This window comes from Chiloscyllium plagiosum, chromosome 38 (assembly GCF_004010195.1).
Source record: "Chiloscyllium plagiosum isolate BGI_BamShark_2017 chromosome 38, ASM401019v2, whole genome shotgun sequence".
Lineage (NCBI taxonomy): Eukaryota > Metazoa > Chordata > Chondrichthyes > Orectolobiformes > Hemiscylliidae > Chiloscyllium > Chiloscyllium plagiosum.
The window spans coordinates 26462946-26485941 of NC_057747.1; the positions used below are offsets into that span (position 1 = coordinate 26462946).

At 38.4% G+C, this 22996-nt stretch overlaps 1 protein-coding gene across 12 annotated transcripts in view; it reads left to right on the top strand.

The window, feature by feature from the left end:
- gbf1 (golgi brefeldin A resistant guanine nucleotide exchange factor 1) overlaps window positions 1-22996 on the top strand; it is a 289880-nt gene that overhangs the window by 84792 nt on the left and 182092 nt on the right. Inside the window, exon 3 of one of the 12 annotated variants that reach the window (XM_043679183.1) lies at window positions 2530-2610. The exons of the other annotated variants lie outside the window; for them this stretch is intronic. The gene's annotated coding sequence lies outside the window, so the exon portion shown is untranslated. The remainder of the gene's footprint in view (window positions 1-2529; window positions 2611-22996) is intronic. 12 annotated transcript variants of the gene reach the window in all.

Here is a 22996-nt window from a genome sequence, read left to right on the forward strand (position 1 = left end):
CATATCCCTCCAAACCTTTCCTATTCATATACCCATCCAAATGCCTCTTAAATGTTGCAATTGTACCAGCTCCCCGGGTGCAACAGAGTGTTACAAGGGGACATAAATTTAAGGTGAAAGGTGGAAGGTATAGTGGAGATGTCAGGGGTGGGTTCTTTACCCAGAGAGTGGTGGGGGCATGGAATGTGCTGCCTGTGGGAGTGGTAGAGTCAGAATCTTTGGTGACCTTTAAGCGGCAATCGGATAGGTACATGGATGGGTGCTTAAGCTAGGACAAATGTTCGGCACAACATCGTGGGCCGAAGGGCCTGTTTTGTGCTGTATTGTTCTTTGTTCTATGTTCTATGTTTTACCCGGTCCCCAAGCATACATTATCATCATTAATATCAGAAAAAAAAAGTGTTCAGCAACATTTCCTTAAAAAGGAAAGGGGAGAAAAAAACACTATTGTCCACATACTTTAAGTTATCTGGTCTATTTTAAAGTGTCTAAAATTTTTTGACCTTTTTCGGAGGAGTCAAAAGAGTACACAGACCCATCATACTCAAAGCGAAGCACTGCCAGGTATCTTAGGGAGTACTGGATACCAAGGTGTCTCAATTTTCTTTTGGCTTCATCAAAGGTCTTCCTTTTCTGAATTACAGCTGCAGAGAAGTCCTGGAAACATTTAATTTTGGAGCCTAGGTAAATTAAAGCCTGTGAATGCTGTCCCTTTACTGTGGAGGCTTCCATAACTTTGACTTTGTCCCTCTAGCTGTGATGTTGCAGTAGCACCATGCAAGGCTGTTGGTCCGAGCCAGGCATGTGCAGCACGACTTGATGGGCTGTTTCCACTTTTACCCAGTCTGACACAGTCTCCAGGCCCAGAAATTGCGGCAGCCAGCTTTCAAAAAAGTTCGCTGGCTGGTCTCTCACTACTCTCCGACAGCCCCGCCATGCGAACGTTCTTCCGTCTATCTCTGTTTTCAAGGTCATCGACATACTCCTGTAAGGTAAAAGTATCTGTCCCTCCAGTACTCAAACTCATTCTTTTGTAGAATCGATCTCTGTTTTGGAAGCTGCGGTTCTCCTTTCAACTTCCTCCATTGGGCACCCTAGGCCTTCCAGCTGCTCCTCGTGCTTTTGGAGCATAGCTGTGACCGGGTCCAGTCTAGCCTGGAACTTCTTGTCAATTGATGACTCAATCTTCCCTCGGTGTTTTGCAAACTCCGTAGCCGAGCCCTGGTGAGTGAGTGACTCTGGTGGGCTGGTAGAGGGAGCTGCGGAACTGCCTGACTGCTCAGGTGAGTGTCCCGTATGTTGGGAATTGCTGGGGCTTTTACCTTTTGTCATATTTCTTTAGTCAAGCAAACTTTATAATAGGATTTGTGTAAGTTCTTTACGTTCTGAAACTCTTTAAATACCAAATTTTCATAGAAGTAATTTAATTGAGGAGGCGAGAGTGCTACTTTGCCTGAACTGGGATATAGAGCTCAGCAAGCAGACCTTTCAGATCGCTGCCATCTTAGATCAACCGTGAGGATTTATTAGTGGGGACATAGACAGGTGCTCCTATAGCCATAGGCATGACTCATGGATGGTATGTTGCCTTCCTAGTGTCAGGGTCAATGATGATGTGGTGTGTCCCGAGGGAATGGATGTACAGCCAGATATCATTTTTTATGTTGGGACCAATGATGTACGAAGATAGAGAAATAAAGCCTTACAAACACTCTTTAGGAAGCTAAGTAGGAAATTGAAAAGCAGGACTTCATTGATAGTAATTTCTGAAATATTCCAGGTGTCATACTGTAGTTTGATTTACAACTCTTATACTCCAACCCCCTCAAAATAAGGACCAACATTCCATTAGTCTTCATAATTCCCTGCTGCTTCTGTGTACTAGTATTCTGTGTGTTGTGAACTTTGTTGCACTAAGATAAAGTGAAAAGTGTTGTTTAGCACGTTACACAGGCAGATCATAGTTGAGTTTAGTTGAAGAATAGAATGTATGAATGCTTTGTTAAAGAGAAAAAGTTAACAATCACACACCAGGTTATAGTCCAACAGGTTTATTTGGAAGCGCTACCTTTCCGAGCGCTGCTCCTTCATCAGGTAGCTGTGAAGCAGGATTGTAAGACACCGAATTTATAGTAGAAGATTGCAGTGTCATGCAACTGAAGTGATATATTAAACTTCGATTGTTGTTAAGTCTTTCATCTTTTAGAATGTGTTGCAGGTTTTGGTTCACTAATATGTAAATCTCCGAACTACCTTTAAGTCACATTCTCAAGATAACTTAAGGTTTTATATATAAAAAAAGTGACATCTCAGCTTAGTGCATTAAAGGTGTGAGATCAGAGTCTGTCTTTTTCCCAATCTTGAGTCAGACTGGTTCTTGTTCCAAAATGGAGTTTGAAAAATACAATGTATCAACCTCTAATGTGGATACATTTGCAAGCTTGGGTAATAAGTATCCCAGGCCATTGAAGGAGGTAAGGGAGGAGATATCGTTTTCTGGCAGTAATTTTCAAATCCTTTTTGGTTCAGGTGAACTACAGAATACTGGAGGACTGCTAACATTGCACCATTATTGAAAGAGAGGGAAAAGGATAGATCAGGAGATTACAGGTCAGTCAGTTTAATCTCTGATGTTACCATCATTGAATTCCCCCACTATCAACATTGTGAGGGTTACCATTGACCAGAAATTCAATTGGACACTCCATATAAATACAGCTGCTGCAAATATCAGAGGCTAGGAATATTGCAGCAGGTTACTCCCCTCCTGATTCCATTGTTGACATGGCACATGTCAGGAGTGTGATGGAATACTCTCCACTTGCTGGATGAGTGCAGCCCAACAACATTCAAAAAGCTTGACACCACCCAGGACAAAGCAGCCTGCTTGATTGGTGCCACATTTACAATTATCCATTCCCTTCACTACCAGTGCTCAGCAGCAGCATGTACTGTCTACAAGATGCATGGCAGAAATAAGCCAAAGATCCTTAGACAATACCTTCTAAACCAAATCTGCTTCCATTTAGAAGGACCGTTGTATTTTTTTTTTCTAGAGACTCTTAAATACTTGATGCAACTACAACATGCCAACTTTTGTGACAACCAAAATTGTATTAAGCAAGTACAATACAAGCTGTGGAGAAATTTTTAACACTTTGCTGTGCTTGCAAAACCTGTCAAGAGATCTCTCTGAACAAAGGAAACAGTCTTCTTTTATACAAAATCTTTACATCACAGTCACTAATGCCCACTAAACAACCCTCAGCCATTCCACCACAGTCATATGCCACTCAAGACAATGCAGTGACCACATCTTTTCCAGAAACAATATAATGTAAATCATCGCTTAATGGTCAAATCTGTTGTGAATCGTTTCTTAACTACAGGGAGCAGTCAAAATTCCAACTGTAATGTTCTTATTGATTTTGAAGAAGATGATGGTACAAATGTAAATTATCTCTGAATAGTAGGAGATGGCCATGTAATTGGCTCTAAATGGTGAGGATGGGAATGTAAATTCACTTACATTCTACATGTAGAACAGAGACATCCCACCCTGCCCCCGAGACATTCAATTTCTTGCAGGTCAGCAGAGCAAATTAACTCTTTAATATCGCAGGACAAGGGCAGCAGATAAATAGGAGTAGAATAGAATAGAAATTTATTGTCACGTGTACTTTTACATAAAATATACAGTGAAAAGTTTTATAATAATACCATAATCAAATTCCCTTCTAAACCACTCACCATCCTGACTTGGAAATATATTAGCGTTCCTTCACTGTCACTGGTCAAAATCCTGGAATTCCATCCCTAACAACATTGTCTGTCTACATGTGCCTATAGCCCATGGACTGAGGTGGTTCAAGAAGGCAGCATGCTACCACCTTCACAACGCAATTAGGGATAAGCAATAAATACTAGCCAGTCAGTGTCTGTGTTGTGTGAATGGATAAAAATAAATGCATTGAAGTACATTTTGTTTTAAGGTATTTTGTTGCCAATGCCTGTTTGAAATGCACTTCTGACATTGGTTACAGCCATTATGATACAGAAGTAAATACCCCAGACAACACTGCCTCATTTCTTCCTTAAAATTGAGAATGCTCACCATCTGTCTTCAGTTAGGTTTGAAATTAGAATTAAAAAGGAAAGCTCTTTTTAATTTAAAAAGGCTGCAGATTGAATGATCAAATCGATAGAGATGCACAACTTGCAGACGATTCTTCCGAGAGACTTTTAACTAAATCTGAGCATTGTTTGGCAAACGAGATAATGATTGAATTTAACAGGTGTACCACTTTAGGATCACATAAAATGTATTGTATTTCACGTGTACGTAGAACTTTGTATACATTGCAGGACCTTAAGAACTCCAAAGCAATAATCGTTTATGCATAAAAAGGCTTATGTTTGGAGTGAAATAAATCAAATCCATTCTTGACTGCTTTGGATGACAAAAATTTGCTTTTTATTCGAAGAATTAATTTTGTGACTTTGGTAAATGATCATTTGCAGTAATTTGAAATGTCTCCCTTTGTTCATGGTGGAAGTTTAGTTTAGTTACTGTTTAGTTACCCACCCTAGCCCATGGGAATGAACAGTTGTCTATTCAAGTTTAGTTCCCTAGTTCAGTCAGGGTGTAGTGGAGCTTGTCTTTGTGTCAAGCTGTGTAAATCCATTTGCTTACTGGCAAAGTGAGCGTGAAAACAGCAGCTCTGCTACCAATGACTGGACCAGATGTCTTTGGCTCTTCCTACAATGTACACTTTTTGCTGATGAAAATCATGCAGCAGCAATTTTCATCTGAACAATTCTGCTGTCATAGTTATTCAAATCAATTTGTTCCATGCAGCAATAACTCAGTTTTTTTTCTATACCATATTGGAAAAAATCTGGTTTTTAGATGTGCCATAGAGATGATTTAGTGCTGTCTAAGCTGGAAAATCATTTTCCAACATTCTTACTCCTTGGATATGGTTAGTTTCTGAGGAATTAAACAATGACTTTTGTGATTACTTGTATCCTACAATGTGAAGGTACAGGTGTTAGACTGGAATGGAAGTCACCTGGTGAGGGAGCAGCGGTTTGGAAGCATGTGATTTGAAATAAACCTGTTGGACTATAACCTGTTGTCATGTGACTTCTGACTTGCTTCATATAGATATGAACATTTAGCATGTAAGCACAATCCAACAAACATTTTTATTCTTGATATCTTTAATCTGGTGTGCGCTTATAATATAAAGAAACATCATCTCCAGGGATCCTTATTTTTCAACACAATTTCTTCTGCTTTTCCTTTTGCAAAAGCGTATTTAAAAACATCCATGTACTCGAGACACTGCTATGCAGGTGAGACTAATGGACATTTTGTTTGATTGTGTGTGCTTAAATTCAAGAAGGATTCCTTAAAGCATGAGGTTTAACTTTGATTTAAGTAATTTTGCTCTGGATTCTTAACCAACAGGTTGTAAATGTTTTGCTTCATTTCAACTTGTTTATCTCAAGTACTGGATAGGGAAACAGATGGAGTGCTGTGGAAAGGTGATCAGTAACTTCTGAATTTTAATTGTTAATAGTCTGCCAATACTTTCTACATCTGCAGTTGACAGATGATTTGGATGTGAACATAGGAGGTATGGTTAGTAAGTTTGGAAATGACACCAAAATTGGAGGTGCAGTGGACAACAAAGAAGGTTACCTCATTATTACGGGATCTTGATCAGATGGCCAGTTGGCTGAGAAGTGGCATAAATGTGAGGTGCTGCATTTTGGGAAGGCAAATTGGCAGGACTTGTACACTTAATGGTAAGTTCCTGGGGAGTGTTGCTGAACAAAGAAACCTTGGAGTGCAGGTTCATTGTTCCTTAAAACTGGAGTCGCAGGTAGATAGAATAGTGAAGAAGGCATTTGGTAAGTTTGCCTTTGTTAGTCAGTTGGAGTTGGGTGGTCATTGTTGCAGCTGTGCAGGAAGTTGGTTAGGCCACTTTTGGAATACTGTGTGTAATTCTGATCTCCTAGCTATAGGAAGGATGTTGTGAAACTTGAAAGGGTTCAGAAAAGATTTATAAGGATATTGCCAAGGTTGGAATGTTTGAGCAACAGGGAAAGGCTGAATATGCTAGGACTACTTTCTCTGGACCGTCAGAGGCTGTATGAAATCATGAGGGGCATAGAGAAGGTAAGTAGATAAGGTCTTTTCCCCAGGGTGGGGCAGTCCAAAACTATAGGGCATAGGTTTAAGGTAGGAGGGGCAAGATTTAAAAGGTACCTAAGGGGCAACTTTTTCACGCATGGAACGAGCTGCGAGAGGAAATGGTGAAGGTTGGTACAATTACAACATTTAAAGGCATCTGGTTGGGTGTGTGAAAAGGAAAGGTTTAGAAGGATATGGGTTAAATGCTGGGAAATTGGACTAGATTTAATTAGGATATTTCGTCTGCATGGATGAGTTGGACCAAAGGGTCTGTTTCCATCCTGTACATTCTTATGATTCAGGCAGCATTTATGCATAATGATTCTGGCTTAAATTTAAAGGCTTTAAAATTATTTAAAGAGTTAAGAGTTTTATATTTTAATGGCCTTCAGGTTTGAAGTATAGTCACATTCGACTTGAAACATAACTATTTATCTCTCCACAGATACTGTCAGAGCTGCTGAGTTTCTCCAGAACTTCATTTTATTTCTGAAGTTTGATTTCTATCCATGATAAAACTGTCTTCATTATTTCACTGTAACAAAATGTTTTAGTTGCAACTTTATTTGTAGGTTTCATTTCAAATCTTGCATTAAAGTATCAGGTAGTTGTACTAAGAGAGAATATTGATTTACTCCGAAGGATCTTATCTGACAGTCCCATGTATGAGGGGCAGACTTCATTTCTGTGTCCTTTCCTTTTTCTGTTACAATTTCAGATCCTGAAAAGACCATTCGCATTATTGATCGGGCTTTTTTTGAAGATGGTATTGTGAAGCAGGCCATTTGTAGAAAGCCCACATATTGCCAAAGTTAGCTGCTGCACCTTAGGGTCGATACTGTGTTATATGAAACCAAATATAAATTGGCATGTGAGTCCAAGAATGAGCACTCCTTGCTGACGGTTCTTCATAGCACTTAACATTGTTTGAAGCCAGAATTTGCACATATACGTTTGAAACTGAAAATAATTATCTGCAGTTCTCAATGAAGCATTCTTTTGGAATTATATTCTCTATGTCTCCAGACATATAAGTGCTGTCTATGATTGTGGCTTAAGACAAAAAACTTTGAAGCCTGGGTAAAATTTTAAATTAATTTTGTCGTTAGCTTTAGAGTTTTATGCTTTTGTGACTTTCAATTTCCAGCATGGGAAATAATGTTTGTGGTTTTGATTATATTCACAAGGTTTAATGTTCTCCTAAAGTTGGTTGCCTGTCCTCCAGGGGGATAAGTCTGGCTTGGTCTCATGTGAAGTTTATTAGATATTGTCTCTCCCTCTCTCTCTCCCTCCCTCCCAGTCTCCTTCTCTCTGTCTCTAGTTAGAATGAATTGGATTAATTGGTTTTCTGTGAACCCAAGACCCACCTAACTGCTCATAACTCAGTTCCTGCTACTTTCTGTGCAGTACCTTCTTGTTTGATTAGAATGCATTGGCACTCTGTGACTGGGATTTAGATAATATGTAAATGCACACTGGATTACTTCATGTAAGACATTTGAAAATGTTTTGACCATTGTACTTTTTTAAAAAAAGTGAAAAACAAGCATTTTGCCAACAGGCAGCTTAGAACATTCGCACGGCTAATCAGAATATTGCCAGTATCATTCAGAACAAAATGATATTGTTCTGACTGAGACAAGAGTGATTGGACATGCAATGCAAAATTAAATATTTGTTCATTTAGTCAAATATAATCGTTGCTGTTAAGCAGCAATTTATGAAAGTGTACTTGCAATGAATCTAGATTAGAGAAAGATCGAGTAGAAACTTTCTTGAAATTGATCCCAATTTCATTTATTTGATGCTTCTGTAGCCAAGAGGAAAGATGTACATGCTGTTCCCAGATGTTATTGTCACCTATAACTTGACACCAGGAGGCTGGAGAGCTGCCTGGTCATGCTTTGTCTTCCAAATTTTCCTAATGCGTCTGTTGAGAAAAACTGCAAGCTCTATTTATACGACCCAAATCAAAATGCTTGCTCTGTGGTACAGAGTATTAGTCTACTATCAACCCAAATAATTCTTTATTGAAATGAATCAGGAAGTTCTACATTCCATTTGGTCTTGAGCCGAATATGAGAAAATTATCTGTGCACTTAACTATGTTTGCCATATGCTACATTTTCTTTAAACAAATTGAATGTAGTGGATGCTTGGAAATGCTCTTTTTTTTTACCCCCAGCTGCAAGGTTACTAGTACTTGTATGTATCATATTTCAAATACAGTTTGCAAGCAAAAAATAAACAGTTGTATAATATTGACCCCAAGAAACTAGTGAGATTCATGCTTGGTTCCAAGACCTATGCTGAGTCGATTGACTTCATCAGAATATACCCCTTGTGTATATGAGATCAAGGGAAATCACTGAACAAAGTCTGTTATTCTTCTGGCAGAATAGTAACCATACAGGAATCATGCTTTTGTCTGAGTTGTGAAGCTTGAGCTTTCAGTTACAGTGTCAGAGACTGTTCGCCCATGGAATTGTCCACAACATGGGTCTATGCATTTCTGAGAGGAAAGTGACAAGCTCAGCAGTTACCTTTTGGTGGATCTGTGTGCAGGAACACTTGACATGACATAGTTGGAAATTAAATACACAAAGTTTTAGCTAATGCTTTCCTTTTTCTGTCGTCTTAAAATATTACCTATATAAAATATTCTCTTTGTGACAGACATTTCTCACTATAAGTTCCAATTTTTATGATAAAGTAACGCAGCAATAATTTGATTGCTGGAGCAAGGAGCTAAAAGCATGACATGCAACCTAGAAGAAAAACGGTCTGTGTGCTTAGATGTATTAAAAGTGCAATGTTTGCCCTGAAGTCTGGTGCCTTATGCATACTGACAGCTGCGGCTTGGGCTGCGAGGAGAAAACAATGTTTTTTTGCGATCTGCTTCAGGATTGTTTTTTTGTTTGTTGTAGATGGTATGATTGTTGGCGCAGTGGCAGGGCTATGCTACTATTGCTAAATATACATACTTGACAGCTTTATAATGGGTTCCAGGAAGTTCACTGGCAAATAAAAACAAAGCAACATTTATAGTTGATTGAACTTGAAAAGCTTTTTTTCCTCATTGAATAGGAAATATGTGCACTTCAGCATTCCATGTCACTGATGCAGTCAGGTTTGATGGGTTGACCTTGTATATGCAGAATGAACTGTAGACACTGCTGCATGGATTTTGTTCCTTGCATTGTAAAGTTAACTCAAAACATGACAATACATGAAAAAAATCAGCATTATAACTATTTTGCTTCTGCAAGTGAGTAGCCCTGCTGGAAGCGTTCAGAGACAAATGTTGAACTCATTTCAATAAAATTTCAAAGATGGTTTCTGTCAGTCTCAGTGAATGAACAGTAATGATTCACAGTGGAAATGTTTTTGCTTATGTTATACTTAATTAACTTGGTTTACTTTCTAAAGTAAATGCTTGTCTGTTGAAAATGGAAGATATATACTAATATGATTTGTATATAATATAAAATACACACAAGTGCTGGAAAGTTCTACTCACCAGTTAGGCAGGGGTGAGTTGCTTGCTAGCTTCGGTGAATTAAAATCTCTCCGTTCACCCAATTTGTAAGAAATTCTGAAGTATTTTTATGATTCAAATTTTAACCTCATTTTCCCTCTGCATTCTGTTTTATATCATTGAGCATCATTATGACCTGTTGCAGTGCTTTATCTACTGCCTAAAAATAATTTTAAAAAGCCAGAATTTCCTCAATCAAGCTAGTGATTGTAACTCCAGTGAAATTGTTGACATCTATAGATTGTATTGTCAACCAATCTGGGGTCTATTCGTGTGTTCTGTGAAAGTGTTGTTCATTTGCTTGTTTGAGGGGTTACTTTGTGGCTGTATTTATTCCCGTTGATTCAATGAATGGTGATCAATGTGAATTCTTACTGTTTGTTTTACATTTACTGTATGCAATAATGCAATGTTATAATATCAAAACTATTCTTGTGGGCAACTCGGTCACTGTTGCGTTGATATATTATGTGAATAATATAGCCATAATGATATAAACATAGCCAAGATCTTTCTGATATGAAGGTACGTCTCCTGCAATGAATGTAGCTCCTAATTTTACTTGACCGAAGACTAACCCTCATTGACGCATCTGCGGCATATAAACAGAGACAAGCATAAAGTTCTTAACACAAATAATTTGAAGTGTTAACTTATTAAGTGCAGCAGGGTGCTGTTTAGCTTTATGGCAGAGGGGAAGGGAGCAGATAGAGCTAAACTGAGTATCGGGTCATATCGCCTCTTCTTTCTTCTTTCCTCAGATGGCATAGTGGTTAGCACTGCTGCCTCATAGCACCAGGGTTCGATTCTAACCTTGAATGACTTTGTGGAGTTTCATGTTCTCCCTGTGTCTGTGTGAATTTCCTCTGGGTGGTCTGCTTTCCTTTCACAGTCCATAGATGTGCAGGTTAGGTGGTTTGGCCATACCAAATAGTGTTTAGGGATGTGCAGGCAAGGTGGATTAGCTATGGTAAACATGACATTACTGGGATATGTTGTTCAGACAGTCGATGCAGACTTGATGGACTGATAGGCTCTATCTGGCCTTTATTCCCCTGTTAGGATTCTATGATCCTGAGATGCTCACTATTTCATTACTCTTCGTTTGTAATGACATGTATGTATGGTGTGGACAAAGGAATAGGAAAAATGACTTCCCAACTACAAGACATTATGGTACAAGACACTACTGCAAGATTTTGAGAATGTGACATAATGTACACACTTTTTTGCTCTGTATTGTAAATTGATTTCTTCATTAATCCCACTCTGTAGTCTAAGTGAGAGTAATATGGGACTTCCCAGATTGTGACTATGTACATTTTATTTCTTGGATATAAGATTTGTTTTCAGGCCAGTCAGCAGATAGGATTTTTAAATATATCCTTCTCATCAATACTACTACCAAATTGACTTGAGACAAGATTGTATTCATTCTTTTCTTTATACAAGATTTTATTGAGTATGTGATTGGCATATATTAGTTGCACCCTGGTCCATACCTTTATAGAGTATTTACCGTCCTAGGTTCCTTGAATCATAATCCTCATCACACATTGAAGCTGTGGTTATCTCGGACCTCTGCCTTGTGGACATCAACTGATAGTAGTATAATTTTTCAGAGCTGTGTTCTTCAAATTTTATGAATAGTCCTCAGGAATAAATTGTTAATCAATTTGTTACTCAAAGTATTAATTTTTGATCATTTGAAATATGGTATCCAAAATGGAAACTGAGTGTTATTTCCTGTATAGTAATTTTGTGAAGGAAAACAGTTTCTAATTCATCTGGTTGACCATGCAAAGTATTTTCTGTTTGTTCATTACTTTAAAATTTAATGTGATTCTCTTGATTCGCCTTTTTCTTCAAAGTGTTGACCTTGATTTATTGCTGACTCAGAAGGATATACGTGGCTGAAGTCTCTTGTAGACTTGAACACAAACTGGTGCAGTGCAATGCTGAAAAAGTGCTTCATTGTCAGAGGTGCTGCCTTTATGTAGAAGTTAAATGGAGGCCATCTCAGATGGACGTAAAAGATCCCGTATTAATATGAAAGAAAGCAGGAGCACGTTCTCCAGTGTCCTGGTCAAAACTTATCCTTTAGCTATTATCAAAAAAAAAAGTGACCATTATTATCTTACTGCTATTTATGGGCTTATGCTACGTGTCAATAGGCTTTTGATTTTCCTACATCACAGCAGCAACAACCATCAGAAGTACCTCTCTGGTTGTGATGTACTATGGGGCATTCTGAGGCAGTAACCTTCCTTATATAAATGCTGGTCTTTGTTTCCTTCCTGTCATCTTCTCTGTAAACCTGGACAGCCTTGTATGCGAAAGGAGAAAGTGAGGACTGCAGATGCTGGAGATCAGAGCTGAAAATGTGTTGCTGGAAAAGCTCAGCAGGTCAGGCAGCATCCAAGGAGCAGGAGAATCGACATTTTGAGCATGAGCCCGAAGAAGGGGTCATGCCTGAAATGTCGATTCTCCTCCTTGGATGCTGCCTGACCTGCTGCGCTTTTCCAGCAACACATTTTCAGCACAGTCTTGTATACCACATTCACCTTCATCTTCATTAAGTAATTAAAGTGTGTAACTCTGCCTTCTGAGATTCTGCCTCTGTCACTTGATTCTACAGCTTGTGACAACCTCAAATATGTCTAACCCTTATCTGGTCTAGGTGTGACTCTATCAATATACCATATAAAGTCACCACTTTAGGGGTTTGTGCTGTACCTCTCTGTCACACATTGCTATTGCTATTGCTATTGCTATTGCTTTCACTATACACCTTCAGATTTCACTTTATTTTAAATTATCGTATCTAAACTGTTTAATTTACCTTGTGTTTAAAAGTTCCTTCCTTCATTACTTTGCATTAACTGCCAGTTCCTGCCATAAGCTCACCCTTCAAACCTATTTAGATCACTCGTATTTGGTTTGACTTTTCGGCACTGTTTTGAAACTTCACCCCCCTGCCATTTAACCTTTGTGAACGGGTATTTTTTCCGTGCTCCTTTCCAAGTGTATAAATAAAACACTGGATATGCTTGACTTTTCTATAATGGGATCATTAGTAGATCCCCATGCATCGTTCCCTCTTTGAGATGACTGTCAAATCCAACAGACAGACCATTTCTGCTTTGTAACTAGCTAATATGTGCATGTGAGTGATCCCAAAAGGCTGAATCAGTGATTTAATTTTAAACCAATGTCATCATTTTCTATGGGGAAACACCACACTCCACACAGTATTGCTTGAATAACCGATCTCGTTGGGTGGAAAATTTCAGGTTTGAACTATCGATTCAAGATTACATAACATAATGTACATCAGATATCTGTGCATTTGAACCGTATCATTGCAGAGAAATTTATTTGTATTTGTGTAGTAGCAGAAAGACAAATGTATCCTGAGATGGTTTCATAGAAATAATGACGATGAGGATGGTGATTTGCTGGCTGAGCTGATAAGTCTGTTCACTGACGTTTCATTACTATTCCAGGTAATGTCATCAGTGCGCCTCCGGTGAAGCATTGGTGTTCTGTCCCACTTGCTATTTTTGCGTCTGGATTTGCTGGGGTTGATGGTGAAATTTCTGGTTTTGTTGCTGGTTCTGTTTTTGAGCGGTTGGTATATTGGGTCCAAATCTACATGGACCCCATATGCCAACTGCTAAGAAACACAGCCAACAACAAGACCTAGAATTACACCATCAGTCCCAGCAGACCCAGACACACATATAGCAAGTGGGGCAGAACACCAATGCTTCACTGGAGGTGCACCGATGATATTACCTAGAATGGTGATGAAATGTCTGCGAATAAACCTACCAGCTCAGCAAGCAAGTTAACGATCTCACCCACAACTTGAGCTACAAACTTTCTTGAATACTCTGAAATAATGACAATGTTCCCAGACACTTGTATTGAAATATCAGCAAGGTACTGTTGTGAAATTGGAAAATATGACTAATCTATTGAATTATTCTTAAAACATTTATATGCTGCTTTAGACCAGACCAAACCCACTCACTCATGCAACTCTCATAGTGAGCAGAGTGGGAGCCACCCTCCTCCTCCTCCTCTCCACCCCCCCCCAAAAAAAAGAGCTTCACGCTGTAACTGAGAGATGGAAAAAAAAATTCTACTTCTTCAACAGCAACTGTTGAAAGTGAAACTAAAGATCCTGGTTCTATGGGAGTTCAACTACACCCATTCAGGCTGCATGTGTTGGTCCAAGGCTTCACAAGCTATTTACTCTCGTGGTTCTGGTAGACTGCTCGGCAACCTTGACCTTAAAAACACACACAAAAAAAGACAGAATAACCTCTTAAAGTGACAGCATTGTCACAATAGAAAAGTTCCTAATTTGAATATATTGCATCAGACTGTTGCCCTATTTCAGCATAAGTTTTGTGGAATCTAGATTGACTGAAATAACTAGTACGTGTGACTTAAGGTTCATGGTTTTCCATAATTTATTTCATTTGGGAGTGCTTTGCTCACTCTTCCGAGCACTGAGCATGTTTTTTAGTTGCCTTTATCTCAGAATGCTGCACTGATATTTATTTTGGAAGCTCAGACAGTGCCTACTTTAATGGTGGTCGTTGCTTCTGAAAATTATTGCTGTTTATTAACATTAGAAGTTTTCTGCTAATAGTCAAATGAAAATAGTAACAAGCACCTTATGTAGATGTGGTGTAAGTGTCAACAGTAAATTTGTATAAAGAATCATAACTTTGTCTTGTTGCTAAATATGTATAGGATGGTTAATAAGTCCTTTGTCTCTTTTTTTCAGTGTTGTTTCAAGCGGTTTTGGCTACACCAGCCTACAATTAAGTCCTCATAGAGCTATGGAACTGGTAATAGACAATAGACAATTGTATACTGTGTATTGTTGGAAAACGTGGCTTCACAACATATTACTAATTATACTTCAAATATTTCTAATTTGATATGTACATTACAAGTTGCTTAGGGTTTCCTAGTACTTTAAAAGTGTTAAACGAAGAAAAGATAACATTTGTGCATGTTGAAAGTGCTTGACACAAAGTATTTTGAAGCCAAGTGACAATTATAGAAGCTTTCCAAAGCCATCCATGTAGTGATGAAGTTAATGGACTTTTCTTTTGGTTGTAATGAAGGGAGGAATGTTGTTTGGGAGATGGAGAGAATTAGCTCTAACTTTTCGAACTGAATTGAATTGAATTGAATTTTCATTGCTTGTTTAAAGCAGCTTGTTCTATCATCTCCCCAAATCTTGGAAATTATGCATTTGTATCAGCAATACTTCGTAAGATTTATGCCAGATAAATTGAAAATCAGTTCAAGTCAATCAGAATCTTATACTCATTGTTGTATTGGCAATGATTTGCCATAATTTTAGTTTTTTAAGACTTTAGTCAACGTGCAAACTACAGATGAAAAGATAAATAGTTTTGATCTAAGCAGGAAGTTTAATCTACAATATTTATTTGAAATTTATTGGAAGTCAGTGATGAATTGATAAACATTTTAGTATTCACAGATGAACAAGGCCAAACATGTTGACCCATGTGTAGTTTGTAAATTGTGATTTTTTTTTATTTAAAAGAAACCCTAACAAGGCATTTGGATTCAGTTTTTAAAAATCAATGGCCAAATTTGAGGCCTCCAGTGTAAGATATGATAAAAAGTCAGTGCAAAACACTCAGTAGTATTTACAGAGTACTTCACTTTTTACTGCAGATGTGATCTGTAAAAAATGCAAAAGAATAACTATCTCAAAAGCATTTTGTATTTGCAACACACATTCTCATGTGAAAGTGACCTAAACTGTTTACAGCCCTAAAGTTTGAATTAAATTTGTGGTTGATTATACCATAACAATTTTTGGGTAATGCATCTGTTGGACTGCTTCCCATTAGTTGAGTTATATTCATTTTCTGAGTCTCTTAATAAAATCACAGTTTTCCATATAAAATGCCAACATTGTTGGCTCTAATCCCTGATCTTACAAATAATTCCACATCAATTTTGTTTTTTTTAAAATGATCATCATAGTTGCTGTTTGTTCCCTGAGGTGGCAATGCCAGGCCTCCCTTCTGATGATGATATTTATTTTAACTCTTTTGGATCTTACTGGGTTATTGCTAAACTTCTGAAGCCCATAGCTTTTGCCATCCAAGGAAAAAGGCTGTCACTGTCCACCCTATTTAACCCTCTGATTATCTTATACATCTCAATTAAATTACCTCTCAAACTTCCCTCCAACGAAAACAGCCTCAATTCCCTCAGCCTTTCCTCATAAGACCTTCCTTCCATTCCAGGCAACACCCTAATAAATCTCCTCTGGAATCTTTCCAAAGCTTCCACGTCCTTCCTATAATGCGGTGACCAGATCCGCACGCAATACTCCAGGTGCAGCCTTACCAGTGTCTGGTATAGATGAAGTGTGACCTCGTAGCTCCGAAACTCAATTCCCCCTACCAATAAACACCAACACACCATATGCCTTAACAACCCTATTAACCTGAGTGGCAACTTTCAGGGATTTATGCACCAGGACACAGATCTCTCTGTTCATCTACACTGCCAAGAGTTTTACCATTAGCCCAGTACGCTACATTCCTGTTACTACTTCCGAAGTGAACGACCTAATTTTTCTACATTAAACTCCATTTACCACTTCTCAGCCCAGCTCTGCATCTTATCTGGGTCTCTCTGTACCCCACAACATCCTTCAGCACTATCCACAACTCTACTTACCTTAGTGTCATCCCATTTACTAACCCATCCTTCTGTGCCCACAGATCATTTATAAAAATGACAAACAACAGTGGCCCCAAAACAAATCCTTGCAGCAATGGTAACAGCTCCAGGGTGAACATTTCCCATCAACCACTACCCTATGTCGTCTTTCAACAAGCCAATTTCTGATTGAAACTGCCAGATCACCTTCAATCCTGAAACTCTTTACTTTGTGCAATAGACTACTGTGTTGAACCTTATCAAACACTTAACAGAAGTCCATATACACCACATCAACCACTTTATCTTCATCCACTTTGTTCCACTTCTCAAAGCAGTGAAAAAGGTTAGTGATGCACGACCTACCCTTCACAAAACCATGTTGAGAGACTGTTTATTGTGAGATTGCAGTTGAGACACAAGGGCAGCAATCTAAAACGTTTTGGTGGGTTTCAAAAAAAATTAAGTTGGGGCAGTGGTTTGATTCAGAATTTGCAAGAACCTGATCTTGTCCTGCTACAAAACACGGTGCAGTAAAATCGACGTTTCGGGCAAAAGCCCTTCATCAGTATTCCTGATGAAGGGCATTTGTCCAAAACATCGATTTTACTGCTCCTCGGATGTTACCTGAACTGCTGTGCTTTTCCAGCACACTACTCCAGAATCTGGTTTCCAGCATCTGCAGTCATTGTTTTTACCCTGCGACAAAACATCATGCATTCCATACAAAATGTAACAAGAAGTCCTGAGAATTGCTGTTCTTATTTTGAAAAAATTGAAGCTTGAATGCTATGAAAGCACCTTGTGCAGGTTCCTGCTTGCACGCTGAGATACCCTTCTCTGTACGGACTCACCAATAATGGACTGTATTTGGTCAATGCCTGATGAAGATTCTTAGAAATATCAGAAAGCCCACAACATGTACAAAGGATTACTTTGAAATGTAGTGACTGTTATGCTGGAAATGCAGAAGTAATTCTGTGCCAATCACAATTCCTGCAACAAAATAGTGGAATGAATAAGTTGCTATCATCTGCCTGAACCACCAGAAAAGGAAAATAGAAAATAATTCTGTATTTTAACCGCAGATGCATCGCATATCTCAAGTGTAGGGCAGCAGCATCAGAGACACTGTTATTTTTAATGGAGTTATTAGTAACTGTGAACATAGGCACACTAGGGAACTTGTGCTGTTGTGCGTTGTTTTTTATTCATTCATGGGATGTAGTGTTGCTGGCTTGGCTGGTATTTCGAGTCCTAGAATCATAAGCATGGAATCAGACTCTTAGGTCCAACTTGTCCATGCTGACAAGTTTCTCAAACTAAACTAGTCCCATTTGGCCGATATCCCTCAAAATCTTTTCTAGTCATGTACATGTCCAAATGTATTTTGAAATGTTGTAACTGTATCTGCATCTACTGCTTCCTCTAGCAGGTCATTGCACATACAAACCATCCTAAGTGTAAAAGCCTTGCCCCTTGGGTCCCTTTTAAATCTTCCTCCTCTCACCTTAAAATATGTCCTAGGTTTGAACTCCCCCAGCCTAAGGAAAAGACCTTCAGTATTCACTTTATCCATGCCCCTCATGATTTTATACCAAGTGATATGTCCACCTTCAGACCTGTCAGCTGCGCCAGCACATCTCTTTAGTGATAGCCACTCCACTCATCTCTGCCCCAAACATCTTGGAGTTCTGGTAAATTACGAGTGTCTTCTGTGAAAATACATCAGGAGTCAACCACATTGCTGTGGATCTGGAGTCACATGTAGGCCATACCAGCTAAGGATGGCAGTTTCCTTCCCAAAGGACATTAATGAGCCAGATAACTTTTGCTGACAATGGATTCATGGTCATCATTAAACTCTTATTTCCAGATTTCTTTAACGTTGAATTTAGATTCCATCGTCTGCCGTGGTGGGATTTGAACCTGGATCCCTAGAACAACACTGGGGTCTCTAGATTAACAGTCCAGCGATAATACCATTAAACCGTTGCCTCCCTCTATTTGCAGCCATTATGGTTATTAGTGGAGCTTGGACTTGTGCGTTACAGCCATACCTATGAGCGGTAATTGGAAATTTCCAAGTTTAATTTAAAATGTGAGACAAGAAACCACAGAAATAACTGTTTTGACCCTTTTGAAGATCCTTTCCTCCTGTCAGTACCTTTTTGCAAATCAAAGATTGCATGGCTTGGACTAGTACGAATACTCACTATCATAGTGTTGTTCTGTGATTGGCTGATGGGAGGTGATGGAGTGTACTGCTGGAAATTATTGCCTCGAGGTATATATACTGTTCCATTTCCTTGCTCGGCTTTATCTAATGACTGGACAGGGAACCTATGCACTTTGTGTGGTTAAAATAAACAAATTTAAATTGGCGTTCAAATTTTAGATCGTGTTCGACTGAATGCTCTTGATTATATCAAGTTAATCATGATTGACATTGTAAAGTGAAGAATAAGATTATCTAATTGAATCAAATAAAGTTCCTAAGTGGCCTGACAGGATATTTGATAGATGAATGCTTCCCCTTACTTGGAGTCCAGGACTAAGGTTAATGGTCTCAAAATAAGGATTGCCAGTCAGGACTGAGATTTCTTTAGTAGGGATTGTGAATCTTTGGAATTCTGTATTGCATATGGTTGTGCATGCTGTGTCATTAAATGTACATAAAGACAAGTTGACTGAATTTTGGGTGCCTAAGAGAATCAAGGGATATGGGGTCAGTGCTATGCAATCCAGCTGAGATAGAAGATCAGCCATTGTCTTAAAATGTCAAGTTCAAAGGATTAAATTGCCTGTTTCTGTGACTATTTGATTAGACTGAGCCATGCCTAAACACTGACAGCCAAGGATTCTTTATGCAGAGTTCAGTTCCAAATGTAAAGTGTAGCTCTTTAAACAGAAGTTGAGGCAATTTTCAGTGATTTAGGCAATGCATTTTTTTTTAAACTAAGTCTGTGATATTTTGTAATTGGTGAGTTGGGAATGGAGTTTGTACATGCTCTCACTTGTACTTTTTGTTAATTTAGTAAATCCTCATGATTCTCTTTCCTAGAATAGTTTGAGTTCTATGTAAGGCAAAACCAGAAAACCTATTTTCTGTGAACTATAAATAAACTTTTATTCTGAGGTTTGATCTTAGGACAGAAAATATTGGATAGAAAGAGAGAAAATTCATGTTTTGTTTTGAGTTAAAAACCATCAGAGAAGTTTTGGATTTAATCTGGAAAGTAACAAGGGGATGAAAGTGTGTGATCAGATTAACAGGGATGAACAATGGTAAAAGTTTGTGGATTTACAATACAGCACAGATGATGTCCTGTGTTTTCAGCAAGAGACAGGCATTTTACCTTGCTTTCCATTAACTGGGTTGAATTTTTTTTGGAGTTTTATCTTGAACTTGTAAATGTTTTTTAAGAGGAATAATTAAGAAGGAAAGCGAAGGACTTTTATCTGTATTGCACCTTTTTGTGACTCCAGGCCATTTTAAAGCACATTATGATGAGTGCCTGATTTAAAATTCCTTCTGAAAGACATAATCTCTGATATTACTGCACTGGAGCTTAAACATGTGTTGCTGGAAAAGCTCACCAGGTCAGGCAGCATCAAAGGAACAGGAGAATCGACGTTTTGTTTGTTTCAACCCTAAATGAATAAGACAAATCATAAAACAGAGTTTTCTTTCAAGCTGAAAGTACAATTGATGTGAAACTGGTATGTTTTGATATGCAGTAACTTAAGATAAGACCGTAAACTTGTTTGATACTAAAATTCCATGATGGCTTTATTGGTATTAGTTTTAGGAGGAATATTGTGGAGGAATATTGTGAATGAATAGCTAATGCTTACAAAAGATCAGCTATCTGAGACTTGAGATGTGTTTATTACTGGAGTGTCTTGTGATATACACTAGGCTTTACTGCTGTTTCATTTAGTAAATTAAAACTCGCAGGCGGAATTCTAAAGCTCTCATTAATCTTTTGCTCCAGTTTTGGATTACTTGTGGTGCTGCTGTTGCTGTCAGCACTGTGGACAATCTATGCCAGTTAGTTGAAACAACTCAGATTAATATTAATCCTTTTTAATACTGCTGCTCATAATATAGTCATTAGGTGACTTGAAACTAATCCTGCCCACCTAACCAGGATGATTTATTAAACACACATAGCAGTTTACCCATAATGCAGTCTTGTATGAACAGGCATTAAATAAATGCACCCATCATCTGTGTTTTTCTGGTGGCTGATATAATGTACATTTTGCATTTGTGGGTTTATATGGAAACCCAAGTGTATTATAATCCGCAAAATAAATTCTGTGAAGATGGTTAATTTTAAGTTGGTCTGTATCCTGCATAGTCCTGACCACAAAGGTAAAATAATGAACTCACCAGTATAAGTGATTTGAGCTTTCAAGTAATTGGTCAGTTTGTTTTAACATTTGTAAAATTGGAATTTGCTGTTCAAAAAATGTTCGCTATATTTGCTAATTTATAAAGACACTATCCAGCACCAACATCAAGATTGATGGAGGGAAAGACTACATATGAACTTGCCATGAAGCTTACTAGAGAGCTTTAACCATATTCGATTCATTTGTGTACTTCTTTTATTGGTCATTTCTAATGCAGAAATGCTGTCTGCATCTAAGTCTGCTGTGCATGGTTGAGGATTCTCACAATCCCACAGGCATGCCATTAGTGGGCCTGAAGGGACTGAGCAGGTGAAACAAATAAGGAGGAAGTTATTGCACCAGTTGTGGATACTGGAACTTATCAGAACTGGTGTGAAATGTTGTCAGAGCTGGAGCATGTGGGGATTTTCTATGCAAACTACAGCTGTGGTTAAGTGAGAGCATGAGGAGCACTGGGAATTGCTCCGTTTGCTGCTGCTTGTTTCCCCTCTTTGCATGATAAGACATCCGTTATTTGTAAGCCCATGAAGCATAAAATGTTTCATTATAAAAAATGACCATCTATCACATAACAATATAATGGGAGCCTGTAAAAGACATTAACTGTATGGTTTGCCTGACATTTTAATCCATTAGAATAATACAGCTTCTGTTTCAAGCATGCAGCATAAAAAATGAATCCACTGTGCAAGAAAACAGGTGGCAGTTTGGAGGACTATGTTCTTTTTCTGTCTCCTCTCTGTTGAACATTATGTTTCACATCCTTTTATGCTTTTCCTGCAACGTCCAGTATGCTTGACATATTTTTGCTGGTGTTTAATTCTCGTGGCTGGACAGTTTGGTAGTCTCCATGTGGAATTTAGAATGTATTGTGGTTGATTAGCATTAGTGAAACCCACAACAATATCTTGGTATGATCCACTGAGATTGAAATGCAGCCAGATTGAAGTGTGTGAGGGGTGAGGTAGATTGGTGGCAAGGGAAGAGGTAGCCAACTACATAGCATCACTTCAGATTTCTATATTTCAGTAGTAATTATGATTATACACATTTTAAAATAACTGGATAGCAAGATTTAATATCATTAATAGATGTTAAATGTTTAGAAATGTTTCCACTTCATTTTCCCTTCTTATTTGTGGAATTATTGCTCCACAGCGTGAAGTTGGAGTCATCAGTTGGTTTAGCACTGATGACCTCAAATTTTATAGACTGGTTGAATTGTGTGAAATTTGTCACCAACTAAGTTTTGTTGTGCAATTAATCTTGAGACATTTTGAGGTGCCACCAATTTCTATTATGTTATGTAGGATGACTAGTTTTTTTTTTGTCTTTTAAACTGTATTTGGATGCATAATAATAAACAACACAAAAGCGGGGGTGGGGGGACAGTCAAAGGCTCTGGCAGACATGTATATTGGTATTTGAACCAGTGTTTACTCTCTCATACTATTTAGAATGCAAAGAAAGAAATGCTTATGTTTTAAATTGTACCTTTCTTGACACCATGACATCCTAAAGTGGTTTAAACCAGTGAAGTACTTTTGACGTGTAGTTGCTGTTGTAATTTTGTGCACAGCATAATCCTACAAATGGCAATATGATGGTCAGATTATCTATTTAGAGTCATAGAGATGTACAGCACGGAAACAGACCCTCCGGTTCAATTTGTCCATGCCGACCAGATATCCCGGCCCAATCTAATCCCACCTGCCAGCACCCGGTCCATATCCCTCAAACCCTTCCTGTTCATATAACGATCCAGATGCCTTTTAAGTGTTGGAATTGTACGAGCCTCCAGCAGCTCATTCTGTACATGTACCACCCTCTGCGTGAAAAAGTTGCCCTTTCGGGCTCTTTTATATCTTTCCCCTCTCACCCTAAACCTATGCCCTCTAGTTCTGGACTACCCCACCCCAGAGAAAAGACTTTGTCTATTTATCCTATCCATGCCCTTCATGATTTTATAAACTTCGATGAGATCACTCCTCAGCTTCCAATGCTCCAGGGAAAACAGCCTATTCAATCTATCCTTATAGCACAAATCCTCTAACCCTGGCAACATCCTTGTAAATCTTTTCTGAACCCTCTCAAGTTTCATA